Source organism: Chenopodium album, chromosome 12 (assembly GCF_948465745.1).
Source record: "Chenopodium album chromosome 12, dcCheAlbu1.1, whole genome shotgun sequence".
Classification (NCBI taxonomy): domain Eukaryota; kingdom Viridiplantae; phylum Streptophyta; class Magnoliopsida; order Caryophyllales; family Amaranthaceae; genus Chenopodium; species Chenopodium album.
In genome coordinates, this window is record NC_137845.1 from 50,682,582 (window position 1) to 50,695,149 (window position 12,568).

The 12,568-nt window shown below is 32.3% G+C and overlaps 1 long non-coding RNA gene across 1 annotated transcript; it reads right to left on the minus strand.

Annotated features, from left to right (window-relative positions):
* Positions 1–6,397: 6,397 nt before the first annotated feature.
* LOC145572535 (uncharacterized) lies at positions 6,398–9,100 on the minus strand. Its single transcript, XR_014096876.1, has 4 exons — positions 8,955–9,100; positions 7,349–7,444; positions 7,159–7,251; positions 6,398–7,030 (listed from the first exon to the last, which is right to left on the minus strand). It is a non-coding gene; the product is annotated as an uncharacterized LOC145572535 (long non-coding RNA).
* Between the last annotated feature and the right edge of the window lie 3,468 nt (positions 9,101–12,568).

A 12,568-nucleotide genomic window follows, 5' to 3' on the forward strand; every position in this document is an offset into this window, starting at 1 on the left:
TCTTAATTTCCTTCTCTCATAAACAATTCAGTTCAGCTCAATTCAATTTAGTTTAGTTCAGTTCAATTCAATTCAATTCAGTTCAATTCAATTCAATTCAATAAATCAGAACAGCCCCTAGAATCACTATATTCCTAAATAATAGCTCTACTTCTTCAGTTCTTTCAAAGTATATGTCATTGTTAAAAACTAAATAAAAAATCAATTCTTATTTGGATGGATCCCCATATTGACTAGTTCTATTTTATTCACTCAAGTTTTAAAGCAATAACACTCCAAAACCCCACCATAATTTCTTCTAGAACTCCTATAAATAATACTCCGTAGATATTCATTCTCACCACCATCCTTTTATATCCAACTTTAATCAACAATACCCTACTACGGACTGTACGGAGTGTAACTCAATTCCTACAACTATGTGCACCGAAGAAATAAGACTTTTATTTAGACTAGTCGTTGGAGCACACGCGTAAGCCCCCCCGACGGTAAGATATGTAAATATCGTTGTAGTGTTTGGGTTTTGTAATATTCGTTGTTGTGTTCGGGTTTAATAATTGCAAGGAAACATGAATTTGTAACAAGGAGTAGTAATAAGCTTTCTATGGGGAAATATCTATGAAAAAACAATTATTAAAAGTGAAGTTATCTAGAATTGATTTGAATTAAATTATACCATTGTTTAAGATATTATTTTAAAACGCAATACGATTTCTTATTACCTAAATAAATTTCGAATAGCTTTATTTTAAAATGACTGTGATAAAAAGGAGTAGTAAAAAGGAAATACAATATTAAAGATTAAGGTTATGTAAAATGAATTAAATGTAAAAGATATAGAATTGTATTGTTGTTTTGAAAATGTAGTTTATGAGAATGCACTCATTTGGCAAATAGATCAATGTGTTGACTATTTTAAAATATGTTGCTATTAAAGTAGAAGATGAAGAATTTAGGTGAATGGGAAGACCCTTCACAAAATACATAAGTTTACATGCTATTTAGCTCCTGTTTTATTGACAAACATTTCTATACGTAATTCTGTTTTAGCGTTCATTATTAAGCACATTATTAAGCACTAAAACCTGTGTGAGTTGTACATTACAACTATTTCTCTCATTCTTGACTTTAATTTGTTCATGGAAGACAATATTGAAGGGTGTTCTTCTAACATCAAGGTTATTAGTTGCAAAGAAAGGGCAATGATTAAGTACAACATTCATCTAGATTGGTTGGATCGGTATCTTGATCGATCATGGCTAGCAAAAGTTGATGAATGATGTTCGAAGTATTAGTTAGAGATTACAAAAAGATGTTAATAAGGAAGAAAAGAAAAGAATCAAGTAAGAGCGAGATGAGTTAAGTTGTTTTGGAATGAAGTGACACTATACACACACACTCTCTCTCTCTCTCTCCTTGGTCTTGTCTCTTCGTTTCCTTTTTTAAATGTTTTATTTTTAATGGCTTTGAAATATATATATGCCGCATTTCTCCCCTTTTACTCATTCCTTTTATTATTGGCCGAAGCTCTTTTTCTCACCATCTTTCTTTCTTTTCTAATCTCTTTTGTTCATGTTCCATCTTTAAAAAGGCCATAAAATTATAGGTTGCATTTGCTCTCTCCCTCTCAATCCTCCTTCTCCCCTCGACCTCTTTATCTTTCCCAGTTTTCTTCATCTCTCTTTCTTTTTACCTCCTCCTCTCTTTTTCTCTCCTAGCCCCCCCCCCCCCCCTCTCTTTTTTCTCTCAAGGCCCTTTTGTCTCTTATCGTTCTATTTCTTTCTCTTTTGACCTCTCCTTCCCTCTCTTAGTCCTCTTTCTCGTTCTTTCTTTCTCTCTTAGGCATCTCTCTTAGGCATATCTCTCTCTCTCTCTCTCTCCCCTTACTCCTATCTCATAGTCCCTCTATCTTTTCCTCTCTATTGGACCTCCTCTATCGCGTCCTCCCTTTCGCTCTCCCCTTCCCTCTCGACTTGCTCTGTCTCTTTTTCAGCCCGTCTTCTCTTTCCCTTCCCTTGGCCTTGTCTCCTTGTTCCGTCTAACTCATTTCTTCTTTTAGCCGAAACTCTTTCTCTTAATCTCCCTTTCTTTTATAATCCTTCTTGTCCTTATTCTATCTTTAAAAAGGCTTTAAAAAATTATACGAAGTATCGCACTTGTTGTCCTTCTACCCTTGGCCTCTTTATCTTTCTTAGCTTTTCTCGATCTCTCTCTTTCTTTCGGTGCCCCATATTTCTTTTTCTCTCCCACCTCCCCGCTCTCTCTAGGCCCTTTTATCTATTTTTGTGTAACTGCTTCCTGTTTTGACTCATCTCTCCCTCTTTTATCCCTCTTTCTCTTTTCTCCTAACTCCTCTCTCATGGCCCTACTTTCTTTCACTGTCTTCTAGACCTCCTCTCTCCGGTCCTCCCTTTCGCTCTTTCTTACGGCACGCTCTGTCATTTTTTCGACCCGCGTTCTATCTCTTGACCCTTGTTTTCCCGGGTTCCTTCCCCCCTCTCTCCCTCACTCCTATTTCTCCCTTATCTCCCTCTATCCCTCTCTCATCCTCTCCTTCTCCTTCTCCTTCTCACTCTCTCTTCCCATCTCCCTCCATCCCCATCTCTTTTTAAAGCTAATTACTACTATGGTTATATAGACAATTTTTTTTTTTTAAAAGAGCACTTATTGATGGATCTAGCATGATCCTTGTAAAATGTTTGTGTACTATGTAGTGCTACAAATGTTAAGTTATTTTAGTGGTGTCCGTAGTTATTGTAATTGTTTAAATATTTAATCAAAACATACTAATTTATCAAAATTTAAACATATGTACATATAATCAAGGTGTTAGGATCGTTATTGAATTGTATGTTGTTTTCTTTTGAACATCTTACTTAAAAACGACATCATTATAAATCTAAAACAAAATATACTATATATGATTAAATTTAAAACAAAATATAGTATATATGATTATAAATTTAAAACAAAATATACTATACGAAGTATATGTTTTCTTTTGACTCATCTCTCCATCTTACTTGTTTATGGTGTGCTTACAAGAAAAATCTATGATTAAGTTGAAGGCAAATATTGAGACAATAATCAACCTTAATTTTAAATAGTTTTACAAGAATATACAAATATTAGACTATTATATAATAAGCCTAGATAAGAATTGTGAAAGGACACGTTGAATAGAACTCTGGTGAAAAACATCTTGGTTGTTGTAATCCTGATACAAATTTTAAAAAAATCCATTTAAGAAACATGATATAACCATACTATATATGTTAGGTTGATCACATCTAGTCATCTAATTAGCTTAGCTGATTATATCAAATAACTAATCACATCAATCTTTTAATTTGATCATATAATTTTTTTTTTTTTTTTTTTTTGAAACCAATTTGATCATATAATTTGATAGATGTAAGAGCATTTGAAATTTGATTAATAATTTTAGTAGTTTTATACCTATGCAGTGGATGCTACTCTATATCTTTAATACTTTTCTCTGTAATAATATCCCTAAAATGTTACTCTTAAAGCATACTATAAAGTCAAGATATTCCAAAAGGCAGACTTAAAATTTAAACTTATCCTTATCACCACTACCTTCTTACTCCCATCCTCCTCTCTAACTTTTATTTTATGGGTAGAACAATTCAACACATGAGGTATTTTTATCATGCAAGCTGAAGTTTTTTGTTAATTTTATGCCAATTTTGACTACAAACTAAACTCTCAAAGGTCCAAATTGACTCTCAAAACCTTATTTATATAACTTTATTTTTTTTATATCATTTTTTATAATAGGAATAGTTGTGTTATAAGTAGGTAAGCATTTTTACAAATAAGATAAGTTGCATGGAAAATACTCGTATGTATACAAGGGAAAAACGAAAATAAGAATATATGAGTGCATTGGAAATGCCTTGCGAAAGGTATGGATTTGTATACCTATAATCCTCTTTTAGGAGCTCATCTCAAAGCAATAAAAGTCAAAACATTGGAATTAAAAAAATACCCATATTTTATAATCTTTGGATATAATCGGATTTCAGGAATAATTACACCTACATACAATGTAATTTGCCTATTTGAGTAGCAAAACATCAGTCAGACACAAATACATTAACTTCATAGAGTCCTTTGGTTGTCTATCTTCTGCTCTAATAATCATCTACAAACAACAGCTGGGTCTAAGTAACCTCCAAACAACAGCTGAAACCGCTCCAATAACCATGAACAAGACAAGGAGGTCAAATCCACCACCAATGCCAACTGCTACACTTGGGCTTGAGGCACAAAATGAAAACAGTGACCAACCCCATCCACCATAGAATGGATACCAGGGCCAAGTGGTGGAGCTGCAAGTGGATTCACATAAAAATAAATAAATTTTTTTAAAAAAAAAAAAAAAAAACACATGCATTCTAGTTAAAAATTTGTATTGTTGAACTTTCTTTATCGATATCCTATACTACCTCCAATATTAATTTCTTCTTTAGATAATACTAATGTTAACTACTATAGATACATTTTTCGATTAAAATATTAATCACATTAATACAACCAGCTGCAAGACAAATAATAAGTAGAGCATATCCCGACATCTAAATGTTCCAAAAGACAACTGTAGCATACTATAAGAAATCACACAATAAGCATTCTACAGAAAATTGTGGGTCTTCCCATGAGAGCCTGTGCGAGCAGCCATAAGAAAATGCATGCCAATAACTAACCAAAAAGGCATAACATATACAAGCAATAACCAAGTTCATTATCTATCATGCTTGCTAAAAAGAATAATGTGCTGCCAATTTCTCTAATCTAAATATAAATGTACTGTATAAAGCAAAGCATAAGAAGATGAGAGGTTTTACCAAAGCAGTATATCTTAAGAAACAAACCCAAAACCAATTCATAAAACCCACTAACAGCAATATTCTAGAATTGGAAAAAAAAAGGAGGGGGGGGATGGGAATTTATAAAGAACCAGAGAAGCATCTTGGCACTCCAAAGATTTCCTGCGCATGACTATACTTAAAATTATCTCAACATGAAAATAGATAAAAGTAATTAACTTCATTTTTCTATAGCCTTAATTTGATTGTTAAGGACATGCATCAAAGTAACTATAAAGCCCAACCATCTTCATGAAACAATGAAGGAAAAAACAAAGTTAATTATTATAGCATTCATATTAGTCTAAATGTTCTGAAATATGCAAGTCTATAAATTCTTTCTTTAAGCTTGATAAGGATACTTGTAATATTTGATTTAATATGTAAGCCCCAATATAATCTTCACACAATCACACTTCTATTTTCTCCTCTTCTCCCCCCTATATAATCAGCCTTCTATGTGCTTTATCCCTTTTGTTTGTTTCTATAGTCTACACCCATTTCTAAAAATTTAATTCATAATAAACAAAATGTCCTTAATCTCCAAACCAAGTGTGATTGTGTGACTTATCTAGGAATGAAGTAACATTACATCAAACCTCATTTTGCTTATCTATCTTGACATCTCTGCACATCGCTTCACGTGCAATCATAACCCAATCATATGAAATATCCATTTGTGTCTATATTAGAAATTTGAAAGAACAGTAGCCCGAAATCTATGTTAGTCAGTCATAGGGTATGAATCTCAGCCTCTCAAGGCATGCATATAGCAGACAAATCAAGAAAATTTTAGGAAACTGAAATGAGAATAGTCCCTATTCTAAAAGATAGTTACACAAATATATTAAATAAAATATTTTCTTTTTTACTCTAGGATTAGTAGATTTCTTAATCAAAAACACATCGCAATCGTTAAAATCTATTTATTTATTTATTTATTTATTTTTATTTATTTATTTTTATTTTTGCTATAGGCATAGCCAATGAAAATTTGGGATGGTCCTCTCAGCACTATACCTTGTTATCCTATTCCATCTTTTCTTTGCAATAGAAAATAAATAGTAAGTAAATATGATAAAGGAGGTTCGTAAATCGTAAAACAAGGGTATATAAACATACTATGTAACACATAGCCACAAATGATAATTAGCAAAGTGGGGATGACAAATTTGAATTCATTTTCAACCATCAATGCCTAGAATAAGCTTAAAAGGAAAAGTCCCCCCAAGTAGACAGCTCCTTGCTTCTTGCATATTTTCATAAGCTTAGCCGCTTGAGCATTACTTAAAAGAAGCCTTCTAAAGCAAAGCACATAGGCAAAAACAAAAAAGCTACCTAGGCATTAAAAAGGTACCTGAATCACAAATGTTCTCTGAAAAGGGCTCTTATCAGTGTTAAGGGGTGCACAATAGAAAACAAATTAACATTAATCCAACAACCACAACTCAATATAAAGAATGATCAATACATTGGATCTCAAATTCATTAGGGATCACAATTATTAGAATTAGGTTTCTGGTAACATTTCTATTTCGCATAAAAGCAAGAAGTCACTCACAGAGTTCAAGCTTCTCTGAGATTATCTTTGATCTTCTCGATCTCCTCCTCTTTTTCCCCTGGAACTTAACGAAGCAGGCGAGCAAGCGAGAGACCGAGAACTACAACTCAGTTGGGCTGGGCTGATAGATTTGAGCAACTGTGCATTAAAAAATATAAAAGGCATTTGCATACAACCTATACAAAATCCTACAAACACAACAATCAAATAGATTCAAACTTTAACATTTCACTTATTCATTGACACGTATATTCCTATTTTCTAGAACAGTAAACCAACCTCAGAAGAACAAAAGGTAATAAAATAAATAGCAAATTTTCAACCAAATTTAAAACAGATTATCAATACTATTGAATGTAAGAAAGAAATCTAAAATAACACAAGCATCACTAACTCAACCCTATTACAACTATAAAATTAGTCATAATCACACTAAACTTAGATCTTAATCAACCCCCCCCCCCCCAACCAAATTAATAATACTAATTAAAATTAGAACTCAAAAGTGAAAGGAGAGAAAATAATACCTGGAGATCAAAGATAACGGCATCGAAGAATCAACAAATTACCTGTCAAGCTGCATCAATGGAGAGAGAAGATCAGAAGTTGCTTCAGTTGATTTAACATAAGAACACATAATAATAAACAAAATTCCAAACCGAATTCAACAATAACGGTGCAAATAAACCCAAATATAAGGAATACCTCCATAGCTTTCTCCTGAAATGTAAAATTATCTCCTCTTATAGTGTGGGAACCGTTCGAACCACTCCAGCAGAAACTTCAAGGAGTCCTGAGCTGAGATCCATACAAAGAACAGTCTACAACCATAAATGATTCTATTTTTTAAAGAATATAAAAGTCCACGTCATATATGTTAAAAGCAGAGTAATACCTGTTCTTTTGTCTCCATGAGATAGCAAATCAGATGTAGTGTTGGAATATGAAAAGCCAACTCCAGCAGGAAAATCCAGAAACAAAATATTGGCAACTGCATAAAAAGCAAATGATTTTAAAAAGAGCCCCCTTCAAGATCAAAATAGCACAAGACGGTACCTGTTCCTAATGATCATACATTTAACATTAACAAATCTGGCCATTACGATCTTAAGCAGAGCACAAGCAAATTGAACTTGTTTACAGCTTAAACAATATATTTACAGATGCAATAGGTGTCAATTAGGCCCAGCATTATCAATCTTGATCTCTTTATTAGTGCTAATACATGGCAGTTACCGTGCAGAACCAATTGCTAGACATTGGACAAGATGTAAAAAGCATATTTGGAAATGAAACATATTCTCTAACATGTTTGCTGCTAATTTTTTTACCACTCAGGACCACAATGATTTCAAGAAGAAACTAAATAGGATACAGTTGACATGAAAAATTACAAGTTCACTCATCAACCCATAATAGTCCCAATAAGATATACTCCCTTTGTCTCTAACGGTTCTTCTTACTTGGACAGTGATTGCACACAAACAGAAGTCAAAACTGGAAGAACTTCTAGAGACAAGGAAAGTATGTCCATGTCTTTGTTAGGTCTTTCAAAGAAATTAGAAAATAATACTTTGGACTTAATATAGAAGTACACAAAAGATTGGATAATCACACTGATTAAAAAGAAAAAAAAAAGGGGGGGTGTTAAGTTCAGAAAATGGGGGGAAATTTGCTCTACTTGACTGTAAATTTAAAACCTTTAGGGAATTGAAAATGCAGAAAACATACACACATAAATTAAAGCAAGCTGGGAACATAGACACGAAATCACTCGTCAATACTTCTCGTGGAGTATCCATTAAAGTGAATTGTAGTCCTTTAATTTTATGAATGCAATTAGAGAAAGATTAAATTGAGGTAACTAAATCATGTGTGTAGAACGAGGACAGTGGGTTTCAAATTTTAACCTTTAAAGTTTGGGTGCTCAAAAGTATTACCTTGCAAACGTGCTTTTAATCTTTTATGTGCTTCGATACCCAACAGTCTTTGCATAAGCTCCAATTTAGGTACTTTTTTTTTTATTTTTTTTAATTACATAAGCTTCAATTTTGATACTTGAAAGACAAAGATGATACAAAGAGGCAAAAGAAATTACGAGTAGAAAGGAAAAGATATTTTATGTCTCGTAAAATGTATTGGTTGATCTCCCTGTTGCATTAATGGCGGAAATTCAGTGTTAACCAACTCTTGACTTCTTGCATTGGGCGTTTATTGATTATAGAGGGAAAATAAAAAAGTTTACTTGTTGATAAGTGATAACCATTATAAAGGGTAACTAACAACAAAACACTTCATCAATTTGTAATATAACCACTCAAAACTCTCACCAATTCACTTGCCAATTTACCAAAAACAATTCGAAGTTTACAATTTAAATTTCTCAATCAATCAAAGTAAAATTCCATCAATTCCACAAAACACAAACAAACATCAACAATATCAGAAAATTTTTCTAGAAATTAAATAAATTGAAAAAAAGACCGAACATCCCATAATACCTGAGTACATTCACCTCAAACTCGAGTCCATCAAACCTTGCTCCATCTTCTCCTTCCGCCTATTTTAGAGAAAAAATAGAGAAACAGGAGGACAAGAAAAAAAGCAAAAAAAAAAAAAAAAAAAAAAAAAAAAAAAAAAAAAACGAAAAAAAAGGAGAAATAAACAAACAAACAAAAAAAAAGTCAAGATTCATATACTCCATAAAAGGTAAAATCTAATTGAAGAGAAGAGATGAAATTGGATCAATTAGAACAAGAAAGAGAGAAGAGAGATAATTATACCTGGAGATCGGAAATCATCTTCCTCAACCTAGAACAAGAAAGAGAAAGGAACCTTAGCAACCGCGTCGCCGAAACCGGAAAAATCGAAACACTGAGAAGAATCGAAGCCCCATAACCATCATCGAAGGGATTGATGATCGGTGGTTTTGAGCTCATCGCCATTACTGTTGAAGGAAAACATATTTTCTCTCTCTAGGTTTCTCTCTCCTTGTTCCCCTGAATACTCTCAGCCTTTTTTCTGAGATGAGAAGAAACAGAGCAAAGGGAGTAGGAAAGTCGGTGAGGATTCAAAGGGAAATTTCGGAATTTCATTATATTCGAGGGTGTTAGTGTAATAACACCAGAAGTTACTGTTACTAAGTTCCCATTTTTATAAGGGTTATAGAAATAGAGAGACCGTGGTAATTAAAAAAAATACTATTTTATATATAATGTTTGATGATGCACAAAAAAAAATAAAAAAATAAAAAACAATATAAAAATATGGTTACTATTTTAGTTACAGTGCGTCTTGTGTGCGGCTGGAAACACACCATATGGCCGCTTGTAAATTAACAAAATAACTCATATAACACTGATCGGGTAATCCCTATAATACTGACCGAATAATCCCTATAGCACAAATAAAGTGAAATTTTTATGGTATTGGCGACTATACCAGACAAAAAAAAGCGGAATGAAGTCAAAGACCATATAACTATTTTGTAAAAAACATCCACTTTTATTTTTTTATTTTTTTATTTTTTTTATATATCTAAAAAAACATCTCTAATATTAATAAAGAACATGATAATATTATGTAATGAACATTATTTATATATACCCATTATAATCTAAATACAAAATTCAAATAACATTTTCACAATAACCAATGAACATTATGTCACAAATAAAAGTACATTACACTAACAATCAAAGAATACGGACATATGTTCTTTTCACTCTTTTTTGGTGCAAAGATGTTCTTTTCACTCTGCGGGGTATATTTCATTTTAATAGTATATTATTTTCACTATACCTATATGTTTATTACATTTATATAATATGTTATTTCCGTTTTTGTAATGAAACGTCTGTAAGATGCGCATCGTACGACGCTTATAGGAACCACACATTGTTGATAAAGCAATCCCTATAAAACTGATCAAGTAACCCCTATAACACTAACAAAGTAACCCCTATAATGGTGGGCTACACAATATGGCCACCCATATATAAGAATTTGTGTTTTAGTTATCTGTGGTGCCATAGGTAGGATTGTTCGCTAGTTCAAAACAAGACTAAATAGATAGAAAAATTAAATTTCAAAAATGCAAGACCTAGAGATCGGATCAAACTGGTTAAATGTTCGATTTAAATCAGTCAAGATTATACTAAAGTTTTAATAATTATACGGAGTGCAAAAAGTAAAATAAAATAAAAAGAAAAGATATTTTTAAAAAAAAATTATGCCTTATTTTTCACAAGATTGATATAAATAATATGTAGCATAATATACTCCATCTATCCTAGAAGACACAAGAATAACTTTTGTATACATCCGGTGGGATCACGTTTTATCAAATTCAGGGTCATTTTTACAATTTTTTGGGTAACTTTTATCAATAAAGAATAAACACTCCGTAACTTTTATTTATGTCGGGGCAACTTTTATTCATATTAGGGTAACTTTTGCTCATTTATCCGGTTTATTTAAAAGTTTGTCAAGACACAATTGTATGCAGATGCATTGATATGATTGCCCTTATTTTTATATAATTAAATTTTAATGAAATTATAAAAATAAAATAGTAAAAGTTTTGTGTAGAACGAACTCACGTGAGTCCGGTCATACAAACAGAAAAAAAAATTGAGGAAAAAAAAATCTTAATGGTCAGAAATTAAATAATAATGGTCAGAAATTAGATTATAGTGGTCAGCTATTAAATTATAATATCATATACTATATTATAATTATCAGAAAATAGGTTAAATATATCAAAAAAAATAGGTTAAATATATCAAAAAATACGTTAAATATATTAAAAATTAGATTATAATGGTCAGGTATTAAAACCCCTCCTTTTTTCTGATGAGTCTATTATATATATATATATATATATATATATATATATATATATATATATATATATATTTATATATATATATATATATATTTATATATATATTTATTCCCCGTCCCACGGTCATATTTGTGCTTATTTGAGCTCTGCGAAGCTATTTTTATTACTAATATATGTTTTCTAGTGTTTTTGTAGAGCTGGTTTTATTTTGTAGGAATTTGCAGATTTATGGCGATTCTCGAGTTTATTGAGCCATTACGAAAATATTGGAATTTGATCGTATTTTATGACCGGATATAGCCCAAGGCTGAGTTAGAGAAATTTAGTTCGGTGATTAAGGGCTCGATTAAATAAAAGAGGTCCAAGGTTCCCACACGAATTACGGACCAAACAAGTGAAGAAATTTGGGCTAGAGAACTCTAAAAGCCCAAGTCCAAGAGCAAAGGGGAGTGGAGAGTGTCGAGGCCCAGTTACAACCCCAGCCAGGCAGGCCCGATCGGGCGACCCAAGGCCCGATCAGGCGAGTATGACTTCAAGATTGTACAATTAGCATTATGTGCACCATGGTGCATCTAGAAATAGGTGCATGTAGACACCCAATTGTGTCTCCCCAAAAACCAAATCCAATGATGAATACCTTTCACGTCGCTTGATTATCGAATGAGGTGAAAATGTGAAAAGTCTTGTGATGTGTTAGTTTTAATAAAAATCTTTCTTTTTGTTTTTGAAAACTTCTCTATTTTATGAAAATAGTCAGTCCCATTTAATTTGGTCCGTGATAAGGGTTCATTAATAGTGTAGTTGGGTCGGGCTCGTAAAGAGCTTTCCAACGATATATTATAAGCCCAATTCCGATGAATAATGAGGAAGTTATGGTTCAAATACTAATTTGGGTCTGAAATGGTTTTACGGCCCAATGATCTAGTGGATGGCCCATTAATTATTAGGATTGATTATAGTCTTCTAAGAATAGGTTAAGAAGGTTATTTTGAGTTCTAATAGCATTAGGATTGATAATTAATGAATTTGGTTTGAAATAAAACAAGTGTTTTGTTTTGGTAAAATCTGATTTGAAATTGATTAAATGGAGTTTTAATTGCTTAATTATATTAAGAAAAGGATTCCGTACTAAAAGCGCGTTTTATCTTTTAATTGTCGCAAAACGAAAAGCCTGTCGCCAAACGACAGGGTTTGTCGCCATGCGTGATTCCTGTCGCATGGCGACAGACTCTGTCAGTCGCGACAGGGAGCAGTTTTATTCTGATCCAA